Source organism: Nicotiana sylvestris, chromosome 10 (genome assembly GCF_000393655.2).
Source record: "Nicotiana sylvestris chromosome 10, ASM39365v2, whole genome shotgun sequence".
NCBI classification, from domain to species: Eukaryota; Viridiplantae; Streptophyta; class Magnoliopsida; order Solanales; family Solanaceae; genus Nicotiana; species Nicotiana sylvestris.
Window position 1 is genome coordinate 19,706,955 of NC_091066.1, and position 17,159 is coordinate 19,724,113.

Genomic DNA, 17,159 nt, shown 5'->3' on the forward strand with positions numbered 1-17,159 from the left:
TGCGGCATCAAACAGACACAGGTTCATTCTGGTGGCCATCGATTATTTCACTAAGTGGATTGAAGCTAAGACTTTCAAATATGTGACCAAGAAGGCAATGGTCGATTTTGTTCATTCAAATATCATTTGTTGGTTCGGAATCCCAAAGGTGATCATCATAGATAATGGTGCTAATCTTAACAGTCATCTGATGAAAGAAGTATGTCAACAATTTAAGATTACACATCAAAATTCCACCCCATACCACCCCAAGTCGAATGGAGCAGTTGAGGCAGCCAACAAGAACATAAAGAAGATACTTCGGAAAATGGTGCAAGGTTCCAGGCAATGGCATGAAAAGTTGCCCTTTGCTTTGTTGGGCTATCGTACTACTGTTCGCACTTCAGTAGGTGCAACTCCTTATTTGTTGGTATATGGTACCGAAGCAGTGATACCTGTGAAAGTTGAAATTCCATCCCTTCGGATTGTTGCAGAAGCCGAAATTGACGACGATGAGTGGGTCAAAACCCGTTTGGAGCAATTGAGTCTGATTAACGAGAAATGATTGGCAGCAGTGTGTCATGATCAGTTGTATCAAAAGAGAATGGCAAGAGCATGCAACAAGAAGGTGCATCCCCAGAAATTTGAAGTGGGTCAGCAAGTATTGAAATGCATCCTTCCTCATCAGGCTGAAGCGAAAGGCAAGTTCGCCCCAAATTGGCAGTGGTCGTTCATCGTAACGAGAGTGTTGTCCAATAGTACTTTGTATTTAACAGATATAGAAGGCAAATGTGTAGATATGACTATCAATTCTGATGCATCAAAAGATATTATGTATGATATCTTTGGTTTAAATTATGTTGTTTGTACTTGGCATGTTTTGAAGATTGGAATGACAAAGGCATTTTATTCTGTTATCTAAACACTTTACCCTTTGTTACCCCTTTTGAGCCTTATTTTTTTTTCATATCCCTCTTTTGGAATCAGTAGCAAAGTTCAGAAACACGGACACAAAAGGTAAATAAAGAAGAAAAGAGGAAAAGAGAAGAGGAAAAGAGAAAGAAAAGAATGAAAGAGAGTGAAAAAAAAAAGAAAGGAAAAGAAAAATAGAGAAAAGAAAAGAAAAAAAAAGAGAAAGAAAAAGAAAAGAGAAAAGAAACAACAAAGTAATTCCTGGCCATGAACTACGTTCGACTTGATTCCTTTTAAGGATACATAGGCAGCCTCACGGTTCGGAAAATAAAAATTCCCCAGGCAAGGAAACTGGGGCAGAAGTTGCGGTTTTGTAAAAAGATCTGATTTCAAAGTTATAATTTTGAACCCATTCAAGCTGTTTTGAACCTTTATGATGTCCTTTCTTTCTAACCCTATCCAAAAGCTCACATTACGGTCCAAGGAAAGACCTTCTGATCAATCTTCAAGCGATGCCAAGTCGAGCAAGTAGAGATATGATTCATATCAGGGGAAACACTCTGTTCTAAGCAGGAAAAATAAAAAAATGAGAGAGTCTTATTGGTGAAAACCCTCACGGATACCGTAAGGCGATGGAAAGCTGAGAGAAACTAAAAAATGAGAGAGTCTTATTGGTGAAAACCCTCACGGGCATCGTAAGGCGACGATGAGTTGAGAAATGAATAAATGAGAGAGGTTTGCTGGTGAAAACCCCTTCAGGGCACTGCAAGCCGAATAAGGTTGTTGACTTTGCAAAGGAATCGGATTATGGGAACCCCAGGCATAAATGTGAAGACCGAAAGAGGATTGACTGAATGGACTAGGCTGATTAATCCGAAGTGCATGTCATGATCATTGATGACAACAGCCTCACTCAGATAAGTCCCTTTTCCTTTTCTTCCTCAAACAATTTTTCTGTTTTGATTTTTCTTCTCTATTCATAACTCTCGAAGTCATTGCATTTTATTTCCTTTTGGGTCTACTCCTCTAAGGCTTTTTCAATGTTAGCCTTGCTAAGCAACAGAAAGGATTGCAAAGCTTATTACCAACTTCTAAATTGCACAAAAGCGAAGTGTGGCCACATCATGCCAGAAGTAGCATGATGCAAAACGGAAAATAAGGTGTTAGACGAGGTTCAAGTGATCAAGTGGTTTTGTCAATTGTGGGGAGAAATGCAGAGGTTCAGATGGGAAAGATAGATATGTTAAAACAACAGGTTGACTATAGGGCACTTGGGTCATTCAGGGTTTCGTGGTTAAGGTTCAATCAGACGGTAAAACAATTCTTTGATAGTCAAATGCAACTGAGCAAAACAAAGCATGGCAGTGGAAAGGCCACCCGCAGCAAGAATGCCATAGACTAACCACCACATTTTCAAACTGACACAATTTTTCTTTGATTGAAACAGGGGCAGGAAATGTCGTTTGTTCCAGAGAAACCCTCCGTGAGGAAAGCAGGTGCCAGATTGGTTCGGCAGTAAGTTTCCAGTACCCTTCTGGATAACGAGATTTAGTAAGTTTTGAGACCCTCACAAATGACAAGTTCTGACGAGAGTTCTACTTTTTGGAAGTATAATTTAGCATTTAAGTTTTTCACTTTTGAGACGAGACTTGGTTTGAAATTTTCAGGATAAAGGAATTTAGCTTAGAACTTATTCTGATAACAAGAATCGGTTAATACTCACAGATGTTCCCAATATCAAACTGGGGCAGAAAAATTTCTTTTGTTTTGTCTGTTTTGTTGTAATCAGGCGCCCACCTAGAGAACAAGGGAAAACAGTTTCAAGTAATAAGAGAAAGACTATTCAAGTTTCAATGGAAAACGATTTCAAAGGAAAGCAGGTCAAGTTCAGCAATCAGGCGCCCACCTGGAGAACAAGGGAAAACAATTCAAGTTTCAAGGGAAAGGAAGATAGTCCAAGTTTCAGCAATCAGGCGCCCACCTAAAAAATAAGAGAAAATGGTTCGAGTTTCAAGGGAAAACAGTTTCAAGTAACAAGAGAAGATGGGTCAAGTTCAGCAATCAGGAGCCCACCTGGAGAACAAGTGAAAACAGTTCAAGCTTTAAGGGAAAGGAAGACAGTCCAAACTTCAGCAGTCAGGCACTTGAAAAACAAGGGAAAATGGTTCAGGTTTCAAGGGAAAATAGTTTCAAGTAACAAGAGAAGATGGTTCAAGTTCAGCAATTAGGCGCCCACCTGGAGAACAAGGGAAAACAGCTCAAGTTTCAAAGGAAGACAATTCAAGTTCAGCAATCAGACGCCCACCTGGAGAACAAGGGAAAGCAACTCAAGTTTCGAAGGAAGACATGTCAAGTTCAGCAATTAGGTGCCCACCTGGAAAATAAGGGAAAATAACTCAAGTTTCAGGGAAAAGCAGATCGAGTTTCAGCAGTCAGGCGCCCCCTTGGAGAACAAGGGAAAGCAGCTCAAGTTTCAGGGAAAAGCAGTTCGAGTTTTAGCAATCAAGCGTCCACTTGGAGAACAAGGGAAAGCAGTTCAAGTGTTGGCAAGCAGGCACCTACCTGGAAAACAAGGGAATTCACTTCAGAATGCAATTCAAGTCCGCAACAAAGGAAGCTCAGCTCGAGAGTACAGGTCAGCAGTTCAAGATGCACAACAGAGCCCCAGAAGCTGCAAGATCAAGATATGTAGTTAGGACTCTTGTAATCCATAGATCACAGTTTAATCTAGCTTCTTTTTATTTATTTTGTCTCAGTGTAATAAGGAGATCTGCAAGCAGTAGCAACAGTGAAATCACAGTTTCCCGATGGTCTCAACTACCAAAACTTGCCGAACTACACTGACCTGATTCCTTTATAGCCAAGGATATGTAGGAAACCTCGAAAGCAAGGTTCGGTCAAATCTTTCAAAAAATGCTTCCCACGGAGTATTCAAACGGGCAAAAATTACTCGTATCCGCTCACTTTATCTTTACCCGAAAACTCTTCTTGTTTCCGAAAAAAGAGGAGCAACTGTGAGCACGTGATTTTTGCCCTATTTGAACTACTCCTACAAATTAAAGAAAAGGAGTTTTTTCTAATTGTTTGCAATTTTATAGGATTTTTGTAGGAATTTTTGTTAAATTATTGCATTTTCGTGCATGTTTACTTTTATTAAAACAATAAAAAATACCAAAAATACCATGCATTGCACTTAGATTTTGCGTTCACATTTTTAGGATTAATTAATTAATTAGTTGTTTTATTAAAAATAAAAATCACAAAAATGGCTCACTTTTACATTTTAATTTTTAATTTTAGGTTAGTAAATTTTATCTTTTAATCTTGGAGTAACTAATTTTTATAAATATTATAATCAGATAATTAGCTTTATTTTACATTAGATTATTTAGAGTTTAATTTAGTGTTTTATTAATTAGGAAAAAGAAACAAAGAAAAAACAAAACAAAAGGTTTTTCGAATTGGGCCACCCAAGAAACCCAATCTGGTGGCCCAAAACCCCTTTTTCAACCCAAAATCCGCCTAAATACATCTCCTACCCAGCCCAACATACCCCTAACCCGCGACCCGCCCGTCTGACCTACTCCACTCCCCTAACTGATCTCAGCCCTCCATCCCAACCCATCCAACGGCCCATGTCTTATCTCACCTTCATATATAATCCTCTTTATAACACAAAACAACACCCTAGACCTAATCCCATCACAACCAAAATGGCGCCCACCCCAACTCCGATTCTTCCTCGCCCAAGCTCGCCCAAACTCGTACGAGTTTCAGGTAAGTTCATCTCTAAAATCTGCACATGGCCACCTCGTCTCCATCCCTCTTCCACGTCACCAAACCCTAATGGTCTCTAACAAAAGAATATTCCAAATCGACAACTACACTCCCTCACTTGCCTGTTTACAAGCTATATCACGCGATTCGAAAGCTCTAGAAGACGTGTGTTTGATGAGTGAGAGGCGTCAGATCGATCTCATTCAATTCGAGCCTCACATTCATCATGTGCTCGTTTTCAAAAGGGCCTTATCCGTTTTCTTGAAGAGGAGGAAGGAATCTGGAGGTAAAATATATAAAAAGGGATTTTCGGAAAGAAAAAAAAAAGGAATAAGGGATTTTAGGTCAGAGATTTTTTTGAGAGAAAAGAAAAATACAGAGTTTTAGTTTTGATTTTTCAATCCTTTTTCTTCTTCTGATTTTTTAGGGATACAGAAAAAAGACAAAAAAAAAAACAAAAAAATAAGTTGCTTATTTTCGATCTATTCTGCTCAAATCCGAAAAATGGGTTCTGTTATTGGTCCTTGATTTTGAATTTGTTTTCTTAAGCATGGAAATTGTTTGAAGTTTTGAAGCTGAGATTGAGGCGTCGCTCGGGTTTCTGCTCTTGCTTTCTTTTTGAATCTTGTTGCTGCTCATTTCGATTTTTGTCATCGAACTTCACTCGTAGTTTGTATTCAAGCAAAGCTAATACAGGTTCATTGTTGGCTCGGTTTCATTTTATTTTTTATTTTTACTACTGTAGGTGTTGGTTTTATATTTTATCATGTATGAAGTATAGTTAATAGTGTATTATGACTTGAAGACTAAACTTCTTTTTTTCATTCTGTGAAGTTTAAGCATATTGTCTTTCATTTCATATTTTATATCTTTTTTTGAAAAACAATTGTTGCTGGTTCTTTTGTAAACAATAACTGTAGTTCATTATTTCGAAGTGTTCAATTTTATAAAGTTTATGGGATGGTCAAATTGATTATTTTAAGGCACATGTTAACTGGTCTTAAGCTGAGCATTTGGTTTGATCGTGTGTAGTTTTACGCAATAGGATTCTCTGTTGCTCCATCATTATGGAATATTTTAGCATCTTGTCAACAAGTCCCTTTGTGAATGTATGAATTATTATGATGCTTATTAGAAACATATTGATGATTTAGATTTTGTTGGGAGAACTTTTGGTCCATCCTTGTTCATTGAGTATTCTTGAACATGTCAAAAATATTGTATATTTATTGTTGGCAGTGTGTTTGAATATTCCTTTGGGCATAGCTTAAGAGATATTAAGTTGGTATTTGGTAGGACACTACCCTAATCTACCAAATCTTATTATCTCTTAATTGCTCTAATTATGTTAATTTAGTTTGCGTTAATTAGTTTTCTACAAATTCTTTGTTGCTATAATCTGTTTGTATGGTAATATGTAAAAGGAAAACCACAATCTATTTAAGCAAAAATGGGCCATGTTCATCTGTTAAGTAAGTCGTGCTCATTTATTCCAAATAATCATTTTTCCTCTTTCTTTCCGTAAATTCTTAAACCTTCATATTGGATCTCAAATCTTAGGAAAAACGAACGACATTATAAACATCATAGCAATGCTTTAGGCGCGCTTTTAATCTACTATCGTGATTGTGTACACGTTCGCGTGATATGATTACGATTCTAAAAACGAAATTGGAGTATGCGTTCGCGCAACTTCGACTAAACATCCTTAATAATAACAAAGCGTTATTAATTGTGGACACGTTCGCGTGACATGATTTTTGACGCGCCAAACAAACGGGTACACGTACGCATGATCTGTTTTTAAGATAATTTCTTAACTAAAAAAATGCAAATGCACATAGGTTCTAAAAATAAGTAATTAAACAATTTGATTAAGCCAAGTATGATCAAAGTACCCGTGCTAGAACCACGGAATTCGGGAATGCCTAACACCTTCTTCCGGGTTAACAGAATTTCTTACCCGGATTTCTATGTTCGCGGACCGTAAATAAGAGTCAACTTCCTCGATTCGGAATTTTAAACCGGCGGACACCATAAATTATCCCATGTGGCGACTCTGAATTTTAAATAAATAATCTTGTTTTGATTGTCACTTAAATTGGAAAAAACTCCTTTGTACCCTTCCGGAGTTGGTTAAAGGAGGTGTGATAGTAGTCAAGAGCCTAACTGAACTCAAAGGGGTCGTCCATCTTATAGCACGTTTGGCCAAGCTTCTCCAATCCTAGAACCACTTTTTTTTTCAAAGTTGAGTGTTTGACCAAATTTTGGAAGAAAAAAAAGTGTTTTTAAGGAGAAACGGAAGCAGTTTTGGAGAAGCAGAAAAAAGTAGTTTCGCTCCAAAAGCACTTTTGAGAAAAATATACTTAGAAATAGTTTTTACAAGTTTGGCCAAACACTAATTGTTGTTCAGAAGTGCTTTTCGAATTAATTAGACAAACACAAACTGCTTCTCACCAAAAATACTTTTGAGAAAAGCACTTAATTATGAGAAAAAAACACTTCTCAAAATAAGCTGACTTTTACATGTTTGTCAAACAGGTTATTGCATCCCTTCCGAGAACTCCTGCATATCTATGTTTCATGAATTTATGTTCTATATACAATCGTCTAAAAATATTTACATAATCAATCACTTATAAGATAAGTATTTAATTTATAACTTGATGAAAAAGCAACTAACTTAAAGTATTTGTAATTAATGTTAGTATGTAAAACTTAAATCTTTTCTTTCCTATACATGGATCAAATCTTCTCCCGATCCGGAACCATGCAAACGTATCGATATGTTCAATACAAAAGATAATACAAGAGAAAAAGCAATTTAGTCCCTTTTTCGTATTCTAGCTTTGATATATTAGTCCTGTGTTATCTGGCTATATAGGGCAAACAAAATCTTTTTATAATTTCTTTTTTCTTTCATCACTTTGGATCCCATGATTGACATCTATATCAGAACTTAACAAAAGCTGATTTTATTTTCATTATTTAAAAAACTGGCTCTTTATATTATCAAGAACCCTCAATATATTATTTTTCTAATTAACTAGATTATAGACGTAAAAAAGAGTTCCTGTAAACAAATATTCTCCCCATAATAACGCTCATATAGCGCAGCACTTAATGTAGATTGCGCATTAGTTTACACGGTTTTCAAGACCACAAGCAAACGAGTATTGCTAAGTGATAACGCAAGATTTCTATTCTGTAAAAATAATAAACTATCCTATTATACATAATTAAAAATAAAAAAAAAAGTATTAACGATTATAAACTTTGATCAGCTTACCGTTTAGGTTGTTTGATTCTTTGGTTTGTGCGACTTAGGACTTGGGACTATTTGTCTCACGGAGGGCAATTACAGAGAAATTACACAGAAGAGACCAACAAGTTTCGTATATCGTAAAGACCTAGAATGTTCCTGCTGTTATTTAAAGGATTGTGTATCTTACACCTTATACATAGACGAATCTAAGATTTAAACTTGATACTGAGTTTAATATATATGTTTTGTTACTAAACTCATTGCATTTTTAAGATTATGGGAGGCGTACTCTACCTTTATTGAAATTTTGGTGATTTTTCACATAATATAATTAATATCTAATTTCCGTATTAAAATTGTTGGGTTCCATTGAACCCATATATGTCTTGTTAATTACATTTTCACTGACGATACATATGTAGAGGCAAATTTAAAATTTAGAATCAGAGGATTTAAATTCAGTATGATGTTATTGTAATTTTTCCTAAGCTAGAACCCAAAGAACTTGCCATAGATCCTTATCTGTGTATACGACAGGCCAATTAAATTAAACATTTATCAACAAGCATTACGATAGTCTCATATTTGTATAGTTGGGAGGAAATGCTGGGGAAATGTGGTTATAGACTATTGCGTACACTCTAATACTTGACCAAATAAAATAAAAAAGATCACTCTACGTAGATTAAACAAGTGAAGGAAGTTAAATTGTTTCCCATAGCCTCGAAATCAGCATCACCTAAACAACCATGTGCTTCTATAATATTTATAGCCAGCAACGTGCATAAGCACGGGCGGAGCCACAGTATTGGTTGTGTGCTCAACAGAACTCAATAATTTTTGTTCAAATCTTGTATTTATATGAAAAAATAAATTAATATATACAAATTCTTAATTTAGAACTCAGTAACTTAAAAGGATAATAATTTCGAACCCATAAAATTCATATCTAAGCTCCGCCTCTTTGCATAAGATCATAAGGAAAAAATAAAAAAAGCTTTCTCGCCATCATATTGAAGGAAATGATTATACAACTTAGCAGGAGTACTATAATTTAATCTAACAACTCTAAGTATATCTTAATCTATCTCCACCCACAACAAACCATCAATTGTGGCAAAAAAAGAACATAATTGTGTCACGACCCAAAATTCACTAAGGATTGCGATGGCATCGGACACACTGTCAGGCAAGTCAATACCAAGAAGTTAATTAAATTTTCATTTTAGTATTTGCTAAAATCATTTTCTTTATATATTAAACAATAAATATTGAAATTCGCAGAAATAAACATAAAGTCTTTAACAAACTTAATATTGAACAATCTCATAATCATCCCAGAACCCGGTGTCACAAGTGCATGAGCTATCTCTAGGAAACAGTGTATTACAACAACCATTCGGAATACAAATTGGACAGAAAGTAAATACAGTAATCTGAAAGAGACTCTACTGGTTGCGGGTCGTCTCGAGAAGTGCAGCTCACCTAAGTCTCCGTATCAACCATGCTGCTATGCCCACTAGGCCACTAGAGATACATGTGCATGTGCAATAAAATGCACAGCAAGTGTAGCATGAGTACAAAAACAACGTGTACTCGGTAAGTATCCCATCTAATCTCGAAAAAGTAGAGACGAGAGGTCGATTTTGACACTTACTAGGGGTCCAATAATAATAATACCAATATTATAGAAAATCGGGGATTTTTATAAAAATGACTTTAACTCAATAGCATGAGGCAAGTAAACAATTCTTTTATTAATAGGAAATTTCCAAATTTATTTTCGTCATTTATACATTTATGTCAGGACAGGGAGGCAATATCATCATTTATCGATTTGCAAGTCAAGTCATACAAGCATGCGCAAACCATGCCGAGGTTGTACGGCCCGATCCAACAATATTTAAATTGTGCACTACTAGAGGGTCGAATGGCGCGAACCATAGATGCATCTATTTAATCTACCGAGGCATTCGGCCCATTCTACAATAGATAAACACATTCAAACAGTCAAATCAAGAATTTATCAAGGAGCAATTATTCAGAAAAGGCAAGCTTTTCTTTTAAAAATCAAGAAATGATGTCTAGCCTTTTAGAAATTTATTTATACATTCGATATGTTCTAAGCATTTTTAAATTGACAACAAGGTTGCAAATATTACAAGTAAAGCATGCTTTTGGGTCCTAGACTACCCGGACTTAAGCATATATAATAGTAGCTACGCATAAACTCTCGTCACCTCGTGCGTACGTAGCCCCCACAAATAGGAGCACATATCCAATTAATTCATATATGGGGACAATTCCCTCTTACAAGGTTAGAAAGGAGACTCACTTCACTCCGAAGTTCCATAACCGGCATTTTACGCCCTTCCGAAGACTCAAATTGATGCACAACGTTCCAAAGCTAGCCACTAATTATGTAAACCCATCAATACATGTTCAATTACTCATAACAATCTAATATCCCTAACCCCGATCGAAAAGTTGACAAAAATACCCTCGGACCCACATGCCCGGATTCCGAAATTTTTCGAAGATAGAGTTTTCCCATAACCTCACGAACTCAAATATGTAATTTACTCTTAATTTCATGCCCAAAATCGTGGTCAAAATCTGAAAATACCAATTTTCTAGGTTTTCTCCTCAACCCCAAGTTTCTATCAATTTTCAAGCTAAAATCTATGCAAAATCAATGTATTTAACTCAAAACTTACATAAACCACTTACCTCATGCTTGGTGGTGAAAATGGCACCTCAAAGTTGCTCCAAAATCAGCTCCAATGGAAGAAATGGGGTTGAAATGAACTCAACCCCTGATTTAAAAGAACCTCACTACCTCCAGTATTTCCACACATGCGGTAACTTGACCGCTTCTGCGGTTCCACAGGTGCGACCCACAATCCGCTTCTGCGGTCCTCCTCTAGGCCCTCAACTTCTGCATCTGCGCCCTTCCTTTCGCAGGTGCGGTTTCTCTTCTGCGGCAAGAAAACCGCATCTGTGGTCCCAGCCTAGCCCAGCTACTCCCGCTTCTGCGGCTCCGCACCTGCGGCCAAGACCTCGCAGGTGCGGTTACACCAGATGACAGCAGGCTTCAGCTCTTTCTCCCAACTCCAATTCAATCTGTTAACCACTCGGAATCTACCCGAGGCCCCCAGGACCCCGTCCAATCACACCAACCAGTCCCATAACATAATGCGGACCTGCTCGAGGCCTCAAATCACATCAAACAACGCCGAAATCACGAATCACACCCCAATTCGAGCTTTATAAACTTTAGAACTTCAAACTTCTACATTCGATGCCAGAACCTATCAAATCATGTCCGATTGACCTCAAATTTTGCACACAAGTCATATTTTTCATTACGGACCTACTTCAACTTCCAGAATCGGAATCCGACCCTGATATCAAAAAGTCCACTTCCGGTCAAACTTCTCAAAAACCTTCAAATTGCTAACTTTAGCCAAATGACTTCAAAATGACCGACGGACCTCCAAATCCATTTCCAATCGCGCCCCCAATACCAGAATCACCATACGGAGTTATTCCCAGACTCAGAATCCCAAAGGGACATCGATAGCATTGAAATGCATTTCAACCCAATCTTATGAAATTCTTCCAAAATGCTAACTCCCACAATAGGCGTTGAAACGCTCCCAGGTCATCCAAAACCCGATCCTGACATATGCCCAAGTCCAAAATCATCATATGAACCCGTTGGAACCTTCAAATCCTCATTTCGAGGTCGTTTACTCAAAAATTCAGTCTTAGTCAATTCTTTCAACTTCAAGCTTTTGAAATGGATATTTTCTTTCCAAATCCAATCATAACTTCCCGAATTTTTATTCCGACCATACATACAAGTCATAATACCTGAAGTGAAGCTGCTCATGGCCTCAAACTACCAAACGACGCGCTAGAGCTCAAAACGACCGGTCGGGTCATTATATTATCTCCCACTTAAACATACGTTCGTCCTTGAACTTGCTAAGAACTGCGTTGGAGTTGTCTGAAATCATAGTTAAACACCTTGTGCACCTACCTATGCTACCACAACTCAATTCAGCACATTAGCTCAAGCAAATTTGAAGATATTCTCTTTTATTCAAACAAATGAGCCTTAGATCCCAGTTTCAACATCCAAAACTCTCTGCTAGGCCTGTTTCCAATATAAGAACAATGTGTCAATCACTACATGATATACCAGAACATGATTGCATACCTTTGCCGAATTCTCACCATGCACCATACCATCCACAGGACCATAATAACATTCTCTGATCATGATAACCGACATTCCCTGAATCTGATACTCACAATGCACCTCATGACACGTATAAGTCTTGTTCCAACTCTTACTATACTGCCACGACAGAAGAGACGTGTAGAAATTCATAACCAACCACCGAGCCAACAAATCATTGAGGCTATACTCCTGACAAGAACTATTACCTCATTCTGAACCACCTAATGGTATTTGCTCTTTAATATACTTCATATAATCTGATCGCATTGATCCTAGATCCAATATTCTTGTCTCACCTAGTACGAACTGCTCAAGCAACAAGCCGCCCTTGACATGACCAAAAGTCTCATATGATTCCACAATGTGCCAATAGGCTACCAACTCGAACATGATACATAAGGAAAATAAACTCTGGAAGGGACTACTCAACTCGCGCTACTAATATGGACTTTCCTCAGAAAATGGAAAACAAAACACACAAAACTTAGAATACAAAAAACTGTACTCAACATCATACTGTTGTGGCATGCAACCCGATCCAAATAACATGCCTGTGGTGGCGTGCCACCTGTTCCACACATAAAATCACATAAGGAGATACACACCGAGCTAAATTGCTCATTACTTACAAAATACCGAATATCGGTCACAAGACCATCCCTGGGGAAACAGATAGCGCCGTAAGCTACAAAACTCAAGCACAACTGAGGTGCGATATATAACCTGAGTCACAGGAGCCATCCTGCTCACATAACACCATCGCTATGCAGAACCTCACACATAAGAAATTTATCAAACCGACTCACAACTCACACGGCACCATATAGTATTACATGAAATAGCCGATGACGAAATATCATCCCATGTTCGAATACTCCTCCATAAAGAGTGCTATGTTGAAACGAACGCATTCGGCCTAATATAAATCCCATATTCATATTTGAATCCACCCACAAACCTCAAGCCAATTATGATCGCCCGCACTAGGCTAATAACCTTCATGGGTCCATAATAACCTCCTTTTTCTTATAATACACAAGAACAACTATCGTAACTGGAGCAACCTTCACCATTCATAACCCAATAAACCAAGTGCCCTCTTGGCATAAATTCTCAAATTAATAATATTACCAAAATCTTCATACTTGGTTTAAATTTCCAATCAATCAAGTGACAACATGTCATGCTTATACAATCTCCCCATGAGATAAGCTCCCACGACCTTCCGCACCAAATAACAAATCTGCACATCCATACCATCGGCTGCACTAACGCTGTAAAGTAAATCATAAATCTGCAAACCAATACATGTAGCCTCTTGTACAAGGCACTGATCTCAGGTGACGCTGAGGATAATACCAACCTACTTTAAACATCCAAACTCCTTTGATGCTCATCCGAGCTCGGGACATCCTTGCCAACACCGAACCGCAACCTTGATACTCACATTCAAATTTCATACCACTCACTGCACCTAATATGCCAATATGCGATAGCACTACAATTTTGTCTTTACTCCTGGACCACTAATAGGTATTTCTTTACCATATAGAAACTTTTCACTTAACTCATTTCAGGGGAACCATAGCATCACGCGAGTGAATCCTCATAACTGTAGAACATGCAAATCCTCAAGTAGCGGTCTAAAATGCCATAATCCTTCCGGGATCCGCCTATCCATAACAGGTCATAATACTTGAATACTTCCAATAAAATCAATGACGGTGGCCATCAAGTTTCATACGTACCGTCACAAGTCACATGCATAACTTAATCACGCTAAAGGAACTGGTCATCGCTACCACTATGCCAATTCAACCATGGCTAACCGATCCCACCTCTTCCAATTTATCCTTAATTTCCTTAGAGATAATAATAACTCCATTCAACACATAACGCACTCAACCCGCACTCATCGCGGGTGGCCTTGCAACACAAGACCATGCTATCTCTAATTCCATGAATTATTTCATACCTTCCTTGCGCGCATATTCGCATCCTCAACCGATACACCCATTCTGATAACTCTCCTACGAATCCGAAGTCATTTTCTCTCTTTCCCCCAAATGTTATACTGCAAGCCAAAAATATCATAGAACATTCCAAGCCTCCTTTTATAATTCGCTGCAAAAGCTCGATTCTTAACCATACTTATGGACTCGAAATCCTTAGACACCACACTTTAACCTTTGAGTCCACTAGGACTGTTATTGAGAGCCACCTACTCTAACTTGGTCTCGAATATAATCAACTCCAAGAATCTTCTAGCACATGGACACCCTCTCGATGAAGCACCTGGCCGAATCACTTTCCTTGAAACCCGCATCTATACAAAGCATAAATCCTAAACCTTCTCCAAAGCCTAAACACGATCCAATAAGGCCAACCGTATCACATCTTCATCAAATCCCTTTCCTCAAATGACCATTTATGTTCTTTTCCCTTAGCTGTAATAACTCGCCAATACACCGATAACCCGAGATCTCACAAATAGACGACTACGTAATCCAACCTTGGGCGGTGGGACTCTCCCACTTAGCTTGAAGCCACTATTACACCACTCTAGAGCCTACCAAGATTTTTTATCTCTTATTGACATGACCTTGCTCAATTAAATCACCAAATTCCTCGAAATCCTTCCGTTAGCATTTCATGAACGCTCTGAATCTCTAGCAACATCCGCATATTGGACCTCTTACAGGATAGCCAGTGAAATCCTCTGTAGAAGCTTCGCCAACCACGTGACCGCTGACCTGCTCACAGGAGATAACCCACCTATGGAAATTACCTACCGACATCTTCCAATGTCGCTACATAGGGTACAATCACTACGACACCAATAACCCATCCTGGGCCCTTGCTCATCCACCAGCTGCACAAATCCATTTACTCCTCGTGGACATCAACTAAATGTGCGATAATATCTTCCTATCTAAAGTCATGTTGTATCCTTCTTCATATCAAGCAAATCCTTTCCGTCATATCAAATCTCCCGCCGTACACCAGCCAACGTTTCGAATTGAGCCCGTGGACCCAATCACCATCCACTAAAATTCCCAAATCATTCCAAACTTCCCTCAAGGTGTGCAGTTATCTTGCCATTGAACCCATATACTTCTCTGCCACTCATCCACTTTGGCTAAACCCTCTTCTTTAAGCAACTATTCGATTTTCGCTTCTTACACCTGGCTTCCTTAGAAATTTAACCACCACATGACACTTCCCACTTGTCCTTACTAATCCCTTGCTGCCCAGTTGTCGCCTTAATTTAATCCCAATCTTTGCAGCATTTGAATCAACAGATCGCTACTAACTTTAAATCTCCCCGAAAATCATCTTTCTCGAGCCATCAATACTAGAAATACTGGTTCATCCTGAACCACCGCACATCGCAATCTCTGATAGGCACTTCCCATAATTTCACAATACCCTGCCCAAAGGCGAATTGAGAAAACCATAACACTAGCGAACTTAACATATTCAATCGAGGATGACGATACCACGCCGCAGATAAAATTCCACTACACTAGAAAACACTGAGTCTCGTTACTCTCAACCCAACCTGAACATTCATAGTCCGATTGCGCTTTCTCTACCAAAAAAAAACCGAATCTCTGAATCATGCTCTGAGAAAACCTCCTTCCAAGTCATACACTGCTTCCACGCATGTACAAGCATTCCACCTCACCTCAATACCGTGTGATAACCATTTATGAGCATCATAGCAACCTGTGCATAGCCTCAAAGCTCTCAAAAGTACAGCTACAGAGTTGAAATGACAGAATATCCTTCTGCAAGGCGACGACAATAGTCCAATCAACTATGCAGGGAGAAACATCCTGCACCACATCTGTAGTACCATTAAAATTACTCACTTCCCAATTTATAACCAGTGCTCCATGTCGCATAAGATTGAATGGAAAGGAAATGGAGGCATAAGCCTCAAAGGAATTGAGTCGCACGATGAGGAAATCAATAAGGGAAGTGCTCCTAATAGCCCTGTAGCCTCTTAAAGATAAGTACAGACGTCTCTGTACTGATTCGCAAGACTCTACTAGACTCGCTCATGATTCGTGAGACCTAAGGGAACTTAGTGCTCTGATACCATGTTGTCACGACCCAAAATCCACTAAGGGTCGTGATGGTGCCGGACACACTGTCAGGCAAGCCAACACCAAGAAGTTAATTAAATTCCCATTTTAGTATTTGTTGAAATCATATTCTTTATACATTAAACAATAAATAATGAAATTCACAGAAATAAACATGAAGTCTTTAAAAAACTTAATATTGAACAATCTCATAATCATCCCAGAACCCGGTGTCACAAGTGTATGAGTTATCTCTAGAAAACAATGTAATACAACAATCGCCCGGTATACAAATTGGACAGAAAGTAAATACAGTAATTTGAAAGAGACTCTGCTGGTTGCGTGTCATCTCGAGAAGTGCAACTCACCTAAGTCTCTATATCAACAATTTTGCTATGCCCACTAGGCCACTAGAGATACATATGCCTATGCAACCAAAATGTACAGCAAGTGTAGCATGAGTACAAAAATAATGTGTACTCGGTAAGTATCTCGTCTAATCTCGAAGAAGTAGAGATGAGAGGTTGACTTTGACACTTATTAAGGGTCCAATAAAAATAATACCAATAATATAGAAAATCGGGGATTTTCATAAAAATGACTTTAACTTAATAGCATGAGGCAAGTAAAATATTCTTTTATTAGTAGAAAATTTCCCAATTTATTTTCGCCATTTATACATTTATCTCAGGATAGGGAGGCAATATCATCATTTATAGACTTGCAAGTCAAGAAATACAAGCATGCGCAAACCATGCCGAGGTTGTACGGCTCGATCCAACAATATTTAAATTGTGCATTTCCAGAGGGTTGAATGGCACGAACCATAGATGCATCTATTTAATCTACCGAAGCGTTCGGCCCATTTCACAATAAATAAACACAT